The following is a 21,693-nucleotide window of genomic DNA, read 5'->3' on the forward strand; positions in this document are numbered from 1 at the left end:
ACATGTGTATATTACATCAATGCCCCTTTTCATCCTTCCATCATATAGATGTATACAGTATTATCATTTTTTTCTATTTGAATAGAAAATGAATTATATTTAGAAGAATAAATTATATTTAGTTTATTTATTTTCTGTCCTCCTGGTATTCAATATTTATGCAAATAGGTAAGAAAGAATAAGAATGGCTAGTGGAAGAGAGGAAGTGGAAAGGAAAGTTTTGTGTTAAATGTAGATAATTGATTCAATGTTGGAGATGTTTACTGGAAGGAACTGAGAGCCACCTACTGAAACAAAGACACTCAGTGGCAAGCTTGCAATGAATTTTGGAGTTCACAGAGTTTTAGGGCCACAATGGGAGGGGTAGATGAATATATAAATCAGATTCAGAATTTAGGTGACTCTCCAAACCAAGCTACATCAACACCATAGCATATGCTCAGAAGTAATTGAAGAGATTCATACATATTATTGCACAGTTGAAATTGTACTATTTATTCTTTTACTGCATCTCTAGTATTGTGTAATTTATTTACTTCAGCCCAAACAATAATCTTAACTTTACATTTGTAATCCCTGAGGAATTTCACTTTCTGTTCTTTAAACTAACAGGAAGAGTTCTGCTATACACACACAAAAAAAAAAAAAAAAGAAAGAAAGAAAAGAAAAGAAAGAAAGAAAGCTACAGTACAGTCCAGTTTTGATTAACATTGCAAATTTTCAAAAGACAAGAATGCTAACACTTGAATTACATATTCTATTACACTATTTACATTATGGCAACTAAAAATTAAATAGAAAATACAAAGTTAATTTACACTAATTTCTGCCAAGTTTACTTGACAAAAATATTTGAAGTTCACAGTTTATTCCAAAGAAGGTTTTTAAAAGAGTCTCAAAAATGGTGGTGATGATTAAAAATAAAAACAAAAACAAAACAAAAAACTACAGGTATGTTATATTGGAGAAGAGTTAATCTATGAATACTTATCTTACATTCCTACATTTCCAAATTATTCTATTGTTAAACACTAAAACTTTATGTGTGTAAATTCTCATGTTTGATAAGACAAACATAATGCATCATTATTCTTAATACTAGTGAGAAAATAGGCTAAAAAAAGTTCATTGAACTGTGAAAGTTCACAAAGTCAATAAATCATGCAACTGATATAGAAATTGTTTTTAATTGTACATAAATAAACTTAGAAGAGCCTTACAACCCTGCTAAAATACTTAGTTTAAAAACTTTTCCAAACTGTTTATGAAGAAAGATCAAAAAACTTAACTCTACACAAATATAGAAATGTTCATTTTTCAGTGTCTAGTAAGCCCAAGCCTTTCTGAGCTTGTCCCCCATTTATTCTGAAGAATTCTATGTACAATAGAACCCACAGGATAATGTTCAGGTTGAAAAAGAGGGTAGAAATTTTAAAACAAAACAAAACAAACAAAAAACACTACTAAATATTCAAGACAATAATGCTGAGGTCTTCAAGTATCATGAATAAGAAGATTTGGGGCAAAATTGTAGTAAATTTTAATTTTAATGTTAGAGTTTTAGTCAGGTTTCTATTGCTCTGACAAAATACCTAAGAAAAACAACTTAGAGGAGGAAATATTAATTATGGCTCACAGTTTCAGAGGTTTCCATCCATGGTCACTTGGTTCCCTCGTTTCTAGGAGTGTGGTGACGCAGAACATCATGTTGTGATAGAAAAAAATCTCCTGGTGTCCAGGAAGCAGGGGCAGGGGGGACAAGTGAGGGACAAGATGGACATGCCCCCAATGATTGTTCCTCCAAGATTTTCCACCACCTCCCAACAGCTCCACCAATTGGGAACCAAACCTTCAACTCATTAACTTTGGGTGACAGGGTGTTTTAGTCAGCTTTTTGTCACTCTGATCAAAAGACCTGACAAGAACAACTTAAACAAGAAAAAGTTTATTTCAGCTCAGGCTTCCAGTGATTTAGTCTATGGTTTGCCAACTCCACAGTTCTGGGCCCAAGGTGAGGCAGAACATCACAGCAGAGGATATGGCAGAGGGAAGTAGCTCAGGACTTAACAGCTGGGAAGCAAAGAGAGCTTTGCTCACCGGGGCCAAAATACAAACCCAAAGACCTGCTTCCTCCAGCAACACCACATCTGTTTCCAGTTACCATTCAGTTAATCCATATCAGTAGATTAATCCACAGATTAGGTCACACCTGTAATAATTGGCTCACTTCACCTCTGAACATTCTTGCATTATCTTATGTATGAGCTTTTGGGGAATAGGGGGCAGTGAATCTATTATGGGTTTGTTTGAGCCATATCAAGGCAGAGAATGCTGCTATTCTGAGAGCTCTAGGTAAAATTCCACTGATTCAAGACTGCCCAGATTATGCCGACACCCTGCCCATTGGCTCCATCAGCCCTAGCTTCAAACAGAGAATCCTGGAAGTGGCGGAGGTGAGTGAAACCTGCTAAGCCCCAACCAAGTTGTCTTTGCCATCTTCTTTCTGGTTTCCTCAGGAAGTCCTTCACTAGGAATCCCAATGTTGTTTCCACCCCATTTAAATACTGCACTTAGGCTCCATTTTGTTGTTAGATCTAATCTCCCTCAGAGCTGGATCATCCTGCCACTCCCCCACTTTTCACTTATTTTTGTGTCTTGTCTTTATTTCTTAGATTTCTCATATCTTTAATATTTATCATCCTCCCCTAGTTCAGGGAAACTGGGTAAACATCATGCAGGTCATTATAGGGGGACACCATATATCCAGAAAATTATAAGAAGACATTTAAAATCTAAACTATTATACTATGCAAGGTGGCTTAGGGTTGAAAGAAAAGGATAAGAGTGGGGTGACTGAATTTTTCTTTTGAAATAAATGGTTCTTGGCCAATAGAATGTGTTTATGAATGGTTTGGCATGTGGTTTACTGAGATTATATATGAAGTGGGAAGAGGTATAGATGGGATAGCTAACTTACTATTTGTTAGGCATAAATAGATTATTTGCCAGTTCAACTAATCCTGGATCCCTTTGAAGATTCTAAAATCTAATCATTATTTTATTTTTGTAATAGATATTTGCTGAACATGACATAATGAAACAATAACTTCAAACTGTCAGAGACACAATTGCATATAAGCTATGGGCTCACTACTTAATGAGAATTATTACCTAATATGTAGTGAAGAGTAGATAAATGTGAGCCCAAACAAGCATAAGATGAGAAGCATAAAAGTACACATGACTGATATAATCCAACTTTCTTTAATTTTTTTTGGAAGGACAGGGTATTGGTTAGAATGGCTTCTTCTAGCTATCAGAAGATTATACTAGTTCTAGGCTTTAGAGACAGATATGTAGTGCTAAACTAGTAAGGCAAAAAGCAAAGTGTAGCAGGGTATCATGGCACACACCTGTAATCCCAGTGGCTTTGGAGGCTGAGGCAGGAGGATGGTGAGTTCAAAGGCAGCCTCAATAACAGTGAGGTGCTAAGCAACTCAGTGAGATCCTGTCTCTAAATAAAACAAAAAATAAGGCTGGGATGTGGTCAGTAGTCAAGTACCTCTTCATTCAATCCCTGTACCCACTCCCCTGCCACCCCCCCACCTTCCTGCAAAAAAGCAAAGGGTAGAATTTAAAAGTACATAAGCTATTCAATAATGGTGAATGGATGAATTTGAGAGGATTCTAAGGACTGTATTGAAAATACATGTTGAAGTCACATTTGAAGGTCATTAAGGACCACATTAAAGTTTTTAGCCTTGATATAAAAAGCATGGTTATTTGAGGAAAAAGTAAAGCATGATAAGAGTTATGCATTAAGAAGAATGGTCTGCAAGCAGAAATAGAAATTGGGTTGAAACAGAGGGAGTGCAGAAAGTGGGGCAAACACCTCACAGCATCGCACTACAGAACTTAAGGTAAGAAGTAATAGATCAGAGCTTTCCATCTACTCTATTCTGAACTTCCTTTTGCTTAATCACTGAGCTATCATCACATCTTCCTAGGAGCTGCCTTTTCTTAAAAGGGATACATAATAACTCTACCATTTAATATAGAGGCTCTCATCCTTGAATGTGTACAAGGATCTGAAGATCCTTTCAAATAGGTATATACAGGATGTCACCTTCAGAAATTCACATAGGGAGTTCTAAGATAGGACTCATGGAGGTGTCACTAATTCCCCAAGCAACTCGTTGTAGCTGACCCATGAAATCATAACCTGAAAAAAAAATGATTTAAGAGTTTTAAAACAATTTTTCTCTACTATATTTTCTCTGTAAGATAGGGTCCAAAAATAACTAATTGCAAATGTTGTCTCATTGAACTTTGGACCTTTTCTATTTATGATAGTCAGCTTTGCATTTCTTTAACCTGAGCTCTCTCAAGTTTTATACTTGAGATAATAAACTTATAAAATGTTCTATTTCGCTCCACACTCTTGGAGTTTCCAATCCATGAACAGTTGGCTTCATAGTTTTGGGCCTAGGCAAGAGAGTATATCATAACAGAAGCATGTAGCAGAGCAAAGCTGTTCATCTTGTGGCTAGGAAGTAAAAGAGAAGGAGACAGAGGAAAGGACAGGAGCCTCATTATTCCATTCAAAGGACACTTACCCTTAAAACTTAAAGACCTCTTCCTAGACTCCATGTCTCAAAGGACTTACTCTCAATAGAGCAATACTAGAGACCAAATAACCTTTGGGTAACACTTAAGATCCAAATTTTAGAACTATTTAAAAGTATTAATTGTAAATGAACATATTATTAAATCAACCATCTCATGTCATAAATAAGAAAATATTCATAAATTGAAAAGGTTTAATATGACATGTAACTCATTGTCCTTAAAGAAGAATTTGCTAGTTTGTGCGGAGATCTATATTTTCATGTCATATTTGTCTCCTTTCATCATTCTTCTCAGGAACACAGAATTATTGAGATTTCATGTAAGACTTGTAATTAGACTATGTTCACTTGCCAATAAATCCACTGAATGCTTTCTGGAAGCTTAAAATAAAGCTAACAAGAAATGCCACCCCTTACACTATTGAATCTTGTCTTCCCACACTTAATCACAAAACACACATATGATGGACATTCTCAGTGTTCGGGCCAGAACCCCTTGGTTTCTGGATACTTTGCTTTCTTCAGCTCACATCTTCAACTTGTTTGGGAGGAATGACCTTGGATGGTCAGAGACCTCTTGCCTACAAACACAAGGAGCCACAGGTGCCAGGGCATTTACATTCTTCTAGGATAGTTCTTAGCCAATGACTGACACATATGAAAATAAGAAAACCCAGACCCCTCACTAAACTTGGAAAAAACTTTGAATGCTGATCTGAACTTTAGAACTTCCATGTGAGATCAGACTAAGAGGAGATGTTGCCTGTAATCTCACCTGGTTGGCTTCCTTCCATTCCATACCCTGTTTTCTCCATTATATGTTTCTCCTGAGAATACATCCTTAGTGAAAGTAGAGAGGGTCCCTGACTTTACATCAGTGGGTAAGGATTTATTAATGAAGTTTAAATAGGGAAGTCCTGTTATTCCACCCACCTAACTCTAGATGGCTTTCACCAGACCCCAAATCCTCCCATTATTTACTCCTATGATTTAATACTAAAGATAGATTTGATGGAAATGCAACATGTTGCCAGTTAAACATGAAAATACCTTGATTTTTTTTATTTGTAAGTTTCATCATCTAATTACCTCAGAAGAGTCACAACTGAGAACAAGCACATATTTGAGAGGTGTCCAGGAAAGTCTGGCAATGCTGAGAAGTTTGTCTGCAAATTTCCTTTTTTCAAAATTGATCAAACTCAATGGCTTCAGATATGCTTCTTCAATACTTAGGAGAAGATCTGTTAGATATAAATCATAATGAAGCCATTTGATTTTATACATTCATCTACTGAAGGGCATCTAGGTTGGTTTCACAGTTTATCTATTGTGAATTGTGCTGCTATAAACATTGATGTGGCCGTGTCTCTGTAGTATGCTGTTTTTAAGTCCTTTGGGTATAGACCAAGGAGAGGGATAGCTGGGTCAAATGGTGGTTCCATTCCCAGTTTTCAAAGGAATCTTCATATTGCTTTCCATCTTGGTTGCATCAATTTGCAGTCCCACCAGCAGTGTATGAGTGTACGTTTTTCCCCACATTCTCACCAACACTTACTGTTGTTTGTCTTCATAATAACTACCATTTTAACAGGAGTGAGATGAAATCTTAGAGTAGTTTTGATTTGCATTTCTCTAATTGATTAAAAAAGGTGGCATATATATACATGGAATATTACTCAACAATAAAAGAGAATAAAACTATGGCATTTGCAGGTAAATGGATGGAGTTGGAGAAGATAATGCTAAGTGAAGTTAGCCAATCCCCCCCAAAAAAATGCCAAATTTTTTTTTGATATAAGGAGGCTGATTCATAGTGGGACAAGGAGAGGGAGCATGAGAGGACCATATGGTCTCCAGATAAGGGTGAGGGGTGGTAGCGGAAGGGAGGGGGCAAGGGGTTAGCTGGAATGTGATAGGAATCATTATCCAAAGTACATGTATGAAGATGTGAATTGGTGTGAACATACTCGATATACAACCAGAGATATGAAAAATTGTACTGTATATGTGTAATATGAGTTGTAATGCATTCCACTGTCGTTTTTTTTTAAACCAATTAAAAACCCCATTTGATATTAGTGATCAAAATCTACTTAAATCAAGTTCTATTCATGGTATAAATGCATTTCTTAGGCAAATTGATCAAAAAATCATAAATTTCTAAATATATACGATCAATGCAAGTCTTTTAAAAACTAAGCAATTTTTCATTATATGTCTTAATTTTCATTCAAGTCTTCTCCCAACTACAATCACTTTTCTGGCTCTTCCCAAGGATCTTATTTGAGCTAAGGTTGGAATTGATCCCTTTCCTTACAAAATGCCTCCCAAGTATGCTGAAATCTATTGCCTACCAATGTTTATCTATTTACTTTACCATTACTTTCTAATTTCTATGCCTTTCTTGGATGTTGACTTTCTGGAATTGTACTGTCATCCTGTGATTGATATGACTGCTGATGCTTTCCTGGATTCACTTGTCACCATGACCCAAATACATATCCAAATAAAGACTCCCATGCCATCTACCCACTAGTATGGGATTAGAGGTCTAATCTCCTTGTCTCTGCACCTGATATTTCTGGCTCCATTCTCCAGAACTGTAACCTCCAATCAGATAATTCCTCTATGGCTTACAGCTCAAGACCAGTGTTTTCTGAAGTGAGATCTGTGGAAAGCTGGTAGTTGAAGATAATTATAGGTATTACATGAAAACAAAATTTTGGGTAAAGGATCTCAATATAAAATACATTTGAGAAATGTCAATTTAAACTATTTGGAGGCCAACTCTTTTAGTCTCCATATCTCAGATATGCCTGAAACCCCACAGTAAACACAAGCAAGGATCACACTGGAACATGCCAACCAAAAATAGGACTTTAAACATGAAACCAGAAATATTGAAACATGGAATTCTCATTCTTGCTACATGTTTCTCAAACTTAATATATTACATTAAATCTTCATTTTAAAATTTCTGAATTACATAAGCAATTCAAATCAGCTTAAACCTTTACAAATAAAAGTCTCCTTTCTTGGACATAGAGAAATTGAAATCTCTTACAGGAATTTTGGATTTTCCTATTTCCCTTTATAACTCCAACAGTCTTTATTATGTTTAAAGCTCTGTTGTTATTTCATAAACATTTAGTATTATTATTTTCTCTTGATAAATTTGTTGTTACATTATGAAGTGACTCTATTTATCTAGATGATACACTTTGTTTAGAAATCTAATTTACACAAATGTAGTAATCCAGATTTATTTTGATAAATATCTATATGTATATGTTTTTACCATCCTTTTATTTGAATCTATGTTGGCATTTATTTTAAGAGGTGTCTTTTAAACAGAAAATGGTTCACCATTTTAATTTTATCCAATCTGACAATGTCAGTTTTTAATTTGGCATATACACCACTAAAGTTTAATGTTATTTCTGGTATGACTGACTTCACATCTATCACCTTGCTGTTTGAATGTTATTTATCTTATTTGTTGTTTGTTCCCTTTTCCTTTTTAAAAATTTTTTTCTGTGTATGATTTGGGCTTTTAAATAATAATGCCATTTTATCATCTATGTTGACTTTTAAGTAACTACTTTTTATTTTGTTATTTTAGTTGTTCCATAATCTGTGATATATATCTTTAAATTATCACATTCTGCCATTAAAGGAGACGCAAGTTCACATGTAGTTTAATGACCCACAGTGTAGTTCCTTTACACTTTGATGGGATTTGTGGCTGCTACTGTCATATATTTTAATTCCACAAGTTTTTTTTTTAAACACCTGACAGCTGAATGCATTACAATTCTTATTACACATATAGTGCACAATTTTTCATATCTTTGTATAAAGTATGTTCATGCCAGTTCATGTCTTTATACATGTACATTTTTGCATTACACTTCTTATAACACATATATCCCACAATTTTTCATATCTCTGGTTATATATAAAGTAGATTGATGTCCCATTCCAGTCTTCATTCATGTATTTTGAATAATGATGTCCATCACATTCCACCAGCCTTGCTAATCTTACCCTGCCTTCTCCCTTTTCCTCCCTCCCCTCTTCCCTATCTAGAATTCATCTATTCCACAAGTTTTATAAACCACACATTACACTGCTAATATTTTTGGTTATACACAATCTGTAAAATTTTAAGTAAAATGTCCTTTCTATTTAATCATGAACTTACTGTTTCCAGTGTGAATTCACCTATTTTTATTCCTATAGTAAACTACCTGAAGTTGAATACTTACAAATAAAAGATGTTTATTTAGCTCAGAGTTCTAGAGCTTGGGAAAGTCCAAGATGGGGTGGCCCCAACCCATTGGTTCAGGCTCTGATTAGGGCTAAAGGAAATCTGGCCTCATTGGGAGACTGTGGGAGCAAGAACTTGCACAGCAAAATAGGAAACCAGAACAGGGGAGGGGCAGTCTTACAATCTCCCACTAGATTCCAAACCTTAAGAGTCCCACCATTTCTCAACATTGCTACTGGGGAGTAAGTACCCTATATATAAACCTCTGGGGGAAAAAAATCATATCCAAATCAAAGCACAGTGGTCTTTGTGTACATAGCTTTCTTGGTGTTATGTTTCTTATGGTTAAAGAACATTCTTTCACAATCCTTGTAAAATTAGGCAGCTCTTGATGAACTCATTCAGGCTGTGTACTTCAGAAGTACTGTCACATCTTTATTTATGTACGATTTTTGTAAGGTATCAATTCCAATCCTCTTCTGATTTTTTTCTGAACATAATGAAACTTTTCTCTGGCTACTTTTAAGATTTTTCTCCTCATCACTGATTTTAACCAATGCTGTAATGACATATTTGATATAGTTTCTTATAATAGGGATTATCATGTTTTTGGATTTGCAGTATGTACTTTTTTAAAAGTTTTTAAAATTTAAAAATTTGTCAGGTGTCAATTTAAATATTTTGTAAAATCTAACATTCATTAACTTTTCAAGTACTTTTCTGAAATTTTTCACTCTTCCCCAGACTTTAAATTCACATGTGAGGTCAATAACACTGTCCCACAACTCACTGATCTGGAGTTCTGTTCAGTTCTTTTTCTTTTGTTGTTTTCTTTAGAATAGCTTCTATTGCTATATTTTCAAGTTCACTAAGTTTTACTTCTGCAATATCAGTCATTAATAAGATCCAACATAGTTTTCATCTCTGTCATTGCACTTTTCATTTCTAACACTTGTATTTAGGGCATTTTGATATTTTTCATGGTGCTACTTAACATATTCAAAACTTCTTTAGCTTCTTCAATGTACAAAATATAATCAATAATTATTTTAATAAGTTTATATATTGATTCAGTCATTCATGCTAATTCCACATCAGTCTATTGTTAAAATTTTTCCTTGACTACACACAATGTTTTCTTGCTTCAGAGCATGTGTGAAATTTTTCAATTCGATCAGGCAGTATGATTTTACTTTGTTGAATGTGGAATATTTTTTCTCTCATACATACACACACACACACACACAAGCTTTATTTTGGAGGGAAGTTTGACTTTCTCTAGCTCTGTTTCTATTCTGTATTATTTGAAATTAGAGCAACATGTGGTCTAAGACACAGACAGAACCCAGTGTGCATTCTTCATCATGCGCTACAATCTTGAAGTTAATTTAGTCAATAAACTGGAAGAACTGTGCTTCTAACCTATTTTGTTTCCTATTTCTTAGGGATTACTGTCCTTAAGTACCTGATTTTAAATATCTTCAGAATCATTTTATGTGTTTATTGTTTTTTAAGTTGTTTCACACAGGAGAGTAAATTTGTCTCTGTTATTTCGCCTTGATGAGAAGTCTCTATCTAATCACCTTAATATATATAACACACTAAATTTAACATCCTATGGAATAAAGGAGTAGCTCCCCAAAAGACACTCTTTTAACATCCATTCCATAGAAAGCATAGGAGCTCAGAAATCAAAACACTGTTTATGAGTTCATTAATTATCATGAGTGTTTATGATGCTTTTTGGATGTTTATAAAGATTATTAATATATTTATTAAACAAAAACCTAGGGGTAACACAAATTATATTAAATCTTAATGAATAAGTAAAACCTATAATTTACTGTTTTTACTAAATAAGTTCCTTATTTGTGATCATATTTACAAAATGGAAAATAATTGATACCAATATCTACGAAGTTTAATTTTAGTCTAGTGCTTTTTAAACAATTTGAGCCCAAAGTTTAGGTGTTTTAGTTGTGCTAGAATCAATAGAATATTTAGAAAGATAATAGGCAAACATGAAATTCTTATAATTATCAAATAATTGAAAATCTTAAAAAATCAGAATATTTTAGAAATTTTATAATAATGATATACAATGTTATAGATAAGAAAACAAGTAATTTGGTAAATTTCCTAGAAAAATTATGATTTACTAATACTAGTAACAATTACATGTTATATAATTGAATTATTTTGCATAACTTTGGATATCTTCATTTATCTAAATTACAAATATGCTGTCTCAGGGTAGATAATTATGTCAAATTCAATTCAGGAAGATTATACAATTAAAAGTTTACTTCATTATTTTCTACTAGTTCATAAAATTACTAAAAATTACAGAAATTATGAAATTGTGAGATATTATCTTTTAAAATTATCCTTTTACTTACATTTTATGTTTTACTTATCTTTCAGTTTTAGCATTTCATTTCAGTTACATATCTGAAAAATGTGACTTAAACAATGTGAAAAAGCTTCCTCAAGTTCACATACCTACTAATTATTTGAAGAGTTAGGGGTCTTTTAAAAAATATTAATATATTTAAATATATTAATATTTAAATATTAATATATATAATATATATTTCACATACATATTATCAGTAAGAAGATCTTATATGCACCCACTTCCTATTCTGTACTCTTCATGTATTTAGCTGTAGGTTAAGTAAATATACTAACATTCATGTGTTATGCTATTGTAAAATGTATAAAAATAAATATAAAACAAGTATGGTAAATATAGAAAATTTAAATTTCCAATATGACCAACTTCCTTTTGTTTGATTTTCTTGAATAGTCCATGGAGTCCATGATCCCAATATTTTTTGACCCCTGTTCAGGACAATAAGAAGCCAGTGTTTGTTCAATATATCCCTTATTAGGGTTGTGTATTTGCATACTAATGTATACTCATATTCATGCCAAAGCTCATAAGAAATCCATGAACTAAAATGTATATTATCTTATAATAATGAAACAGAAAGGGACATAAAGTAAAAACAGAAACCAATACAAAGTATGGGCTTTAGTTTATAACAATGTAAAAACACTGACTAGTTAATTGTGACTAATGGCCACACTAGGAAAGACATTATCAATGGAGCTTATTGGAGTGACACACTGTTTCTGTTCATGCAAATATTGTAAAGTAGACAAAGTTTATCAAATAAAACCAATCAGTGAATACTGCATAGTTCCTTTAATTGACAAATGTCAGATGATGTCCTAAAGGAATGAGTGAATAGAAAATGAAAAGGAGAACATTTCAGTTTTAAACTCCTAAAGTGAGAGGATGAAGAGAACTTTGTCAAGAATGCAAATGGAAAAGCACACAGTACACAAAGAACAATGACAAAGATGTTTTAAATAAACCATAAAGAAAACAAAGATTAAATATATGAATAATTTAAAATACTAATGAAGTGCATGAAAGAAATAGGCCAGAAAAAGGGATAAATTTTCAGGAAAAACTGTGTTTTCTAACTTAAAATGGATATTGAGAGCATCTTTCAAACACCTACCTTCATTACGTGCAAGTTAGACAGAAGATAGTTCACACTCAGAAATATCAAATGAGAATTCTGGATTCTGTAGTGAAGTAAAAATCTTACAAAATATCCCAAGCAGGAAATAGACTTTTAAAGCTTATAAAACTGAAAAAATAAATAAATAAGTCTTCTTGTCTGCAACACTAAGTATTTTGAAATCCTAGAATTCTATACTCAAGCAAGATGTCTTTCTTCTGTGAAGTCAATGAAAATATTGACCAATATACCACTGTGCAAAAGAATGAAGAATGTTTTATAACAAAATGGAAATGCTCAACAGGATAGAAGACATCAATAGCTGCATGGAATCAGTTTAATGTGAACATTTTTATAGATGTGGCCAGAATCATAGAGCCCTCCATGGGTAAAGCTGTAAAAACACAGAAATTCACATATATGAGTAGAGAACAGGAGGTACATTTTTCATCTTTGCACTGCCAGTGCCCACATTTAACAGGGAGTGCTCCTAAGAGGGAAGTTTTCTGTTCCAACATTATTTCTTTTCCAAAATCAAAGAGCCACCCAAAATGTAACCCTTACCACACAAGATAAATTTTATATACTGTATTTAAAGATGTTTATTTGTATTTGAAACTGAAGGAATTGATTAGGAATAATAATATTGGATAAGAGATCAATTCTAACAGTGCAAATATATATAGGCCTTTCCATTTACATGGGGTAAAGAGAAAAGAAATCTATAAATCCAAAAACATTGATTATACAATGATCACATTTTTATGTCATGCAAAATGAGAATTCAGCAAATCATACTCTGTAAATAATTGTAGTTGCAAGAAACATAGGAATTATTTTAATTTTTGGAAAATTAGAAAGCATGTTGCATGGGTAAATCTGGAACTGGCAATTGTCACATGGAATATAGCTAATTAAGGTAGTTGTTGGAAATATAAATCATGATTTCTGGGGATGTTTTCTCCCCAAAACTATAAAAAATAGATTGAATAAGTCAAAAAAGCAAATCAAAATCATTGAACTAAATAAAAGAGAATACCAGGAAATTCTCCATACTCCAAAAATAAAAAATATGGAAGATAGGAAAGTGAAAAAAAAGAAAAAAATAGGAAGATTAATTTGGGAAATCTTTTCTATAGGAATCCTTATGGTTATTATAGAGGTAAAAACTGAGAAATATATTTTTTCCTGAAAGTTTATTATTTATAGTCTATTTTCTTTGCAAACTTTATTACATATGTATGAATACTATATATATATATATATACATACATATACACATATTTAAGTTTCTAAGTATAATTACTTTTTAACATAAAAATTATTAAGTGTTAAGTGTCTGGCAAATAAGTCACAGTCTTATAAAATGTGTAAATTGTAAGAGTGATAAAAATTGTCATAAAAATAGGTTATATATAAAGAGAAAATACTTGTAGACTAATTATCTACAAAATTAAAGCTTAGAAAAATTTGGGACAATTTCAAGCTTACATTAAGGCAAAAAGTGTGCCATTCACATTCTCTTTGTGTAAAATAATGAATGTATCAGAAAATAATTATATCTGCATTTCCCTGATTAATATTTTACACAATTATAATTCATTTTAGACCATCCCCTCTATGCAGTGCATGTAGAAAACTCTTGGCATATTACATTTAGATTTTTATCATTTTTGTATATAGACTCATGAGAGGTTTTCACATGTTCTGAAAGTGTTTTGCATTTATTATACATAGGGCATGTTTTATATTTTTCTTGTATATTTTGATATATAGAAATTCCTTTCAAAGGAAGCCGCATCCAGCAATTCCTTTTTATGATTTTCATCTGTTTTTTTGTTTGTTTTTTCAATAAAGAAATCCATTCCTTGTTTGCGGTTGTGAAACTATTTTGCCTTCTTAAAATTATACGGTTTCCTTTCATATTTAGATTTTAAATGTATATAGAATTAATGTTTGTTTATAATATATAGAAAAAACTTAATTCTCACTTTACAAAAAAAGAATGGATGATAATCAGTAACTCCAAGGCAACACATTTGGAAATCTCTTCCCCATTGACTCTCTTATATGTGATTGTGTAGGAGTGAGTTCCTTGTGTATTTGAGTCTAAGATACCTCTGTTCAGCTACATTTGTCTATGTATTTTTGACCAACCCTGTACTCTTAATAATTATAACTGCATAATAAATCTTGATATTTTGTACTGAGATTCCTTCCTGTGTATTCTTACATAAAATTACCTTAGATACTGTTAGTTCCTTTTACTTCCCTCTAACTTTAGGTTAAAATAATTAAGTTAAGTAAATATACATGTACACACATAAATTCATGTACTATTGGATATTACTATTAAACAAGTTTGGAAGAATTTTTGTTTTGATTATTGACTATTTAAGTTATGAACCTGTATGTCCACCATTTATTTAACTTTTTAAACTTTTTAGGTATATTAAAAAATACATTTTTACAGCTTTTTATAGTAAGTTTTCTAGACGACTTGTATTTTTGCTGTCATTCAAACTGGGGTTTAATTTTTTTCATTATTTTTAATTCCATATATTTTTGCACTAGTGGTTTTGATTTTTGTTAAGCCCATATCCTAAGCTCTGTGATTAATTCTAATAATTTATTTATGTATTCTATCAATGTGTCTTCATTCATAATGATCATGATCTATACAAAATAACTGAATTTTGGTTGTTGATATTTTTGCTTTCATGTGCGTATGATTTACTTCTTTGCCTCTGTACTGAATATCTAATTTTGAACAGTTATGGTAACAGTCACATATTTCTAGTTCTTAACATTAAAGGGAATATTGTCAACCTTTCACTATGAAATATTGCTTATTACAGTTTTTTGTAGATAGACTTTATCAGATTAATGTATAAAATATTAAAACATTTCTTCAAAGAAACATGGAAGCCAAAATACAAAAATGACCAATAAATCTTGAGTAATTGTGTTTCTGCCAGAATAGAAATGATAAAAACTATATAGTTGCTATAGTTACTACTTTAAATGATAGACTGTGGAAAATTGTTCTCTCGTTAATTGGTTTTTAGAAATGACATGGACAAATCTCTAGAAAGTATACCTGTAAGTATGGTTTCTAATGACTTAAACAGGTTTTTCAAAAATGACTTCTCAAAGCCTCATCGAGATTTCTTTATGTTAAACAATTTAATCTATACAATTTCAGGTCCTCGTCCCTAGATTAGGGGGTCTTCCCACTTGAATAAATGCTGGCAGTAAGCAGGAAACATCACAGAAACTCCGATATCCTCCTTTGGAACCTAACATTCCATATATTTAGTAATTAAAAATACGTAGAACATCACTTTTTGTTTAAGTCTGTACAAGGTTTTGGGTGAAGTCCAGAATCTAAGAATATTTTTAAAATCTTTAAATAACTTACAAACTAAACTTCTTGTCTCCAAGAAGAATAATTTAAGTATAGGTGATCTCTAAAGGAAACACATTATTGAAAGTGGAAATTTCTGTTTGCCTAATGAAAATAAATCAGAGTGTGCTACTACTAATTGTGTCAGTGATGACTGTGTCAAATAGATCTTTAAAAATACATAAGCAATCTACTCCTATTAAGATTATTTTTGAATACTTCTAGCAGGAGCACTTCTGTTTACACTTCTGTTTAAACCACAGATACACCCATGATTATTACTCCTAGCATAATTTTCTGTGTGTTTGGAGTCTTTATAAAATAGAGGTTAAATAAGTTAGTTATGGGAGCAAAACGGAAAACTACTTTTTGGAACACAGTAGCAGAAAAAGAATCTGCTTCCAGCTACTTCACTTCTTAAAATTATTTCATATGATACTGCACTCTACTGAATTTCCTTCCCAAAAATGTTATTTGATGCTGCTTGTCAATTCTTTAGAACAATCCCATCTCAGGTTTCAATTTGAGACAGAGTGAATTTCTGTTTCTTAAAAAAAATAATAAATAAATAAATAAATGAAGGAAAAGGAAGGGAAAAGCTTTTGGCAGAATACACTCTACGATACTTATTTAAACTATATGCCATGTTGAAATTGTTCTTATTGTGCCTTAAAAATAAAATGAGTAGACTAAAATATATGTAGAATATACTTTTAATGATAAAATAAGTAAATGGTAGTGGGCTGGGGTTATAGCTTAGTGGTATAGTGATTGTCTAGCATGTGTGAGGCACTGGGTTTGATTCTCAGCACCACAAAATAAAATAAAAATCTACTGACACTAAAAATTATTTTTTTAAAAATAAGTAAATAGTAGTGCCTGGTCAGATTTGGTATCTTATAAATTGATTATGGACTAATAAATAACAGTGTTTTATTAGAAGGAAACATTCAGGGAATATGATAGAAGCCAATTAAATTTATTTATTCTGCTTGGATACTAAAATCCCTACTTTTAATATTTCTAATGTTTTGATTATTCTCCTACAACCTCTCTGTCCTCTTCATATAACTCATCTGATGTTCTAAATTGTAATTTCTATAGCCAGAGTCTTAACCAACATTTAAGTTTGTTTAGACCTTTTTCAAATTACAATGAAAGTACCTTCTTTACATTATAAGATTTTTTATTTCTTTTTGTGGTACTGGAGATTGAATCCAGGGGCACTTAACCAATAAGCCACATCCCCATCTTTAAAATATATATATATTTTAAAGATGGGGATGTATATATATATACTTTTTTAAAGATAGGGATGTATATATATATATATATATATATATATATATATGTGTGTGTGTGTGTGTGTGTGTGTGAGTGTGTGTGTGTGTGTATATATATATATATATATATATATATATATATATTTTAAACATGGGGATATATATATATTATCTAGAGGCAGAGTCTCACTGAGTTGCTTGAGATCTCTTTAAATTGCTAAGGCTGGCTTTGAACTTGTGATCCTCATGCTCAGCTTCCTGAGCCACTGGGATTATAGGCATGTGCCATCACTCCCAGGAAGTTATCAGTATCTTTTAAACAAATGGTTCAGATATTCATGCCACTGTGTTTTATCTAGCTCAAGCAGCCAATATTTACAATCCACCCACACCACCAGGAGTCTACCTAATCTTTTAAAGCATGATTCTATACAGACTTTCTTTAGACTGTTGTCAGTTTTTTGATGACTCTCACCCTTCTCAAAAAAAAAAAAAACTTATAATGGGATTAAATAATGCCTGAAATACAGTAAACATTCAGTAAACTGTGGCTATTAATAGTAATAGTAGTACCATTTTCTTCTCTTCTAATAAGGTTTAGAAAGTTCAGAGACTTCACCTATTTGAACTTTAAACCACAGATACATGATTATGATTTTCCCCTTGTTTCCTCATTGGAAAGCTCATTTCATTGTGCTGTGTCCATACTCATTAAAAATGAATAAGTATAAAAGAACTTTTGTGTTTTTTGAGTTAACTTGACTTCTTCAATATCTGTACTTTTGTCCTAAGTATAGGCTCTGGTATTGCCTGTTAAAATTTAAGTAATCTATTCTGCTCACGACATGGCTTTCTTCATTTGAAAACAGCCATGATCATATTCCTGAATCCCCATCAATCTAAATACCAACAGTACATACATAGTTTCAACATTGCTTGTTGAAAACTTCAACAATAAAGTTGACATGACATAAATTCACCAGATTGTCCGCTTTCAAAAAATTAGGATCCTACAGAAATAATAAGAGTGAATTTCCTTGATCAATGTGGGATATTTCATCTGTGCAGTTTGCTTCTCTATTAGGGAAAACCATGTGAATTATTTTCTGTAGCTTAGTTGTTTGTAGCTCACTCTCACATTTGTGTTCCTTTAACTGTCACTCAAATTCTCTCTACTTGCTTCTACCATCTGAATTTTCAAATAGTATTCAGTCTCCATAACATTCTTCTATCCATTATTTCCCTCTGACTTGTACTAGTAACCTATTTTATTATAATCTTTCTTTTCCATTTCAATATAATTCATTTATTCATTCAAATCTCTCTATCAATCACTCCCTTCTCTTTTCCCATTCAACTTAAAACTCATTCAATTGGCAAAGTTTTCCAAATACATTCTTCTTTAAGATATGTTGTAATTCTTGATTATTTTGTGAATTCTGATACTTTAAAGGTCAAACATCATTTTCTGAAAAAACAACTCATGAATTCAACTAAAGCATGATTAAACAATCAAGATTTTAAGGTGATACTACTTCACTTTACCCACCACAGGGTTTTAAGTTAATTTACTGAGCAGATAGTATGTGGAATTCAGCTGTAGGAGAAGAAATTATAAGTAAGGTACTAGAAATTTTAGTCAAGCAGATGTGCTTCATCTCAAAACAACCTTGAAACTGCAAACAGGTTGATTTTATTTTTAAATTTAGGTTTGAATGAGTCTTTGGGAATCTGAAATGAATTTCTCCCAAATGAACCATCACAGCTTGTTTCTTCAAATTAGTTCACAATTTACAATTTAACCTGTTCTACATGTGAAACACTGTGTAATGCCAATAAGAAAAAAATAATAATTTAATTGTCCAGTCACAAAATTATTTACCTGAAAGGAATTAATGTAAGATTGATAGATGTCTCATTTTTCTGGTGACTGAAATCTTTAAGGCCACAGAGTTATACTGAGATACATGCCTTGAACATTGAAATCATTTATAAGACAAACAGATCACTGCAGCAATGAGGAACTATGCACCATCTAAAACCAAGGTGTAGTAACAGGCTATCTTCAATATAGCAAGTGCCCTGTCAGTTACGTTCTTCCAGAGTGGCAGCAAAACAGAATCTCCGTGGTAACAACAGACTTGGAATAAGAAGAGGAAATTTCCAGCATGCCTTGTACTCATGGGCTACTACATAGGCTGCTCTATGACTTACAGTTTAAGCTCTATAAAGAAGGATCACACAGCAATGGGAGGGGTCTCCTGGGCACAGAATCAGAGGCTCAGAGTGAAGACTGAGCACAAGCAACAAGGGATGCAGAGAGAGGAGCCAGGTGTAAGGAAGGGAAGCCATATTCTCCAGCTCTGAGCTGCTGTGCTGCATGCTGAGAGAATGGGCTAAACTATTGCTGATGTGACCAAGGAGAAGGCAACCTTCTCTCACTGATTAGACTCCACCCTTGTGCTGAAACTCTTAGGAAGAAGGAAGGCATTTTTTAACAAAGAGGCAACATCCTGTGCAGAAACAGAAAAAGAAGAATAAGGAGAGAAAAATTTAAAAAAAGACAAGGATGTCCCAAGATCCAGAATTGATTTTTAAACATATTTTAGTTGTAGATGGACATACTTTTATTTTGTTCATTTAGTTTTATGTGGTGATACAGATTGAACGCAGCGTCCCACATGTGCTAGGTAAGCACTCTACCCCTGAGCTACAGCCCCAGACCTGAGAATTGATTTTTAAAAGCTGTGTGATGTTGGGAATGTTTCTTTTTCTTAATCTCTACCACTTCCATAAAATATAACTAACTATACTCCTATGTGTAACTTGCAGAGTTATGAGATTCAAATGAGATGAGAAAATAAATACATATGTTATAAATGTAAATCACTATAAAAATATAAGATATACACCGAAGAACAAAGTTCACGTTTCTGATAATATCTTTTGATACATATATATTTTAAGCGAATTTCCTTATGCAGCTAAAACCAACACAATTTATTAAAACAATAATTATATGCATGTACATTTTAAGCATACCTATTTTATAAATAGGAGTTATTACTGCAATTGTATAAAAGAATGATACTTATAAGTTTAAAATTATACACTTACTAATCTGAACTATGGCTCATTTAACCTTGATTATTTAAATACTAATTCTTAGCCATAAATATTAGTTTTTTATTTCCATCTCTCCAATACCTGTACTTCAGTCAAAACCCTACATGAGGCCAGTTGGAACTCAAGATTCTGAACTATTCTTGATTATAAGAAGGAATGAAAATCAAAACTACTCTAAGATATCATCTCACTCCAGTCAGAATGGCAGCTATTATGAAGACAAACAACAATAAGTGTTGGCAAGGATGTGGGCAAAAAGGTACACTCATACATTGCTGGTGGGACTGCAAATTGGTGCAGCCAAGATGGAAAACAACATGAAGATTCCTTTGAAAACTGAGAATGGAACCACCATTTGACCCAGCTATCCCTCTCCTCAGTCCATACCCAAAGGACTTAAAAGCAGCATACTACAGGGATACAGCCACATCAATGTTTATAGCAGCCCAATTCACAATAGCTAAACTGTGGAAGCAACCCAAATGCCCTTCAATAGATGAATGGATAAAAAAAAAATGTGGCATATACACACAATGGAATTTTAAAGAGAATAAAATCATGGCATTTGCAGGGAAATGGATGGCATTGAAGAAGATAATTCTAAGTGAAGTTAGCCAATCCCAAAAAAACAAATGCCGAATGTTTTCTCTGATATAAGGAGGTTGACTCATAGTGGGGTAGGGTGGGGGAACATGGGAGGAATAGATGAACTCTAGATAGGACAGAGGGGTGGGAGGGAAAGGGAGGGGGCAGAGGATTAACAAGGATAGTGAAATGTGATAGATATCATCATCCAAAGTACATGTATGAAGACACAAATTAGTGTCAACATACTTTATATACAACAGAGATATGAAAAATTGTGCTGTATAAGTGTAATAAGAATTGTAATGCATTCCACTGTCATCTATTTTTTTTAAAAAATCAATATTCTTTTTTAAAGAAGGAACAGCCCTAATATATGTGTTTTTTTGTTTAGATGTCTTGGCTTTCCTTTTCTGTCCTTCAGCTGTCTAGGGAGAATTTCTTTGTCAAGTTTTGGGCATAGCGTCCTTGGGACCTGGCTGTTTGCTCCCCAATCTCAGGGAGTTTGCCTCTTCCATTCCCTGGTGTTTTCTCCCAACCTGTTTTAAATGCATGCTTAACCTCCTACTCCATCAGAGCACCCAGTATCAAGCACTCCATAAATCCCCAAGCTTTCTGTACTTTTTCCATAACTTGTGATGAGAACTAAAACACAGCCTGTTTGCCAGAGATTCTCTTGGAAGAAAAAAGTTTTACCTGAAACCTAAGTTTTACACTTATTTACCTTGTACTAAATTTTTGAATCTTTTTGTGTAGAAGGACATAAATGACAACCACCTAGATTCTGATGCCAGGTACAATCCTTGTTTTTCCATCTCAGACAGACATAATTAATGTTTCCTTCTGTACTGACCAAACT

Source organism: Ictidomys tridecemlineatus, chromosome 13 (genome assembly GCF_052094955.1).
Source record: "Ictidomys tridecemlineatus isolate mIctTri1 chromosome 13, mIctTri1.hap1, whole genome shotgun sequence".
NCBI classification, from domain to species: domain Eukaryota; kingdom Metazoa; phylum Chordata; class Mammalia; order Rodentia; family Sciuridae; genus Ictidomys; species Ictidomys tridecemlineatus.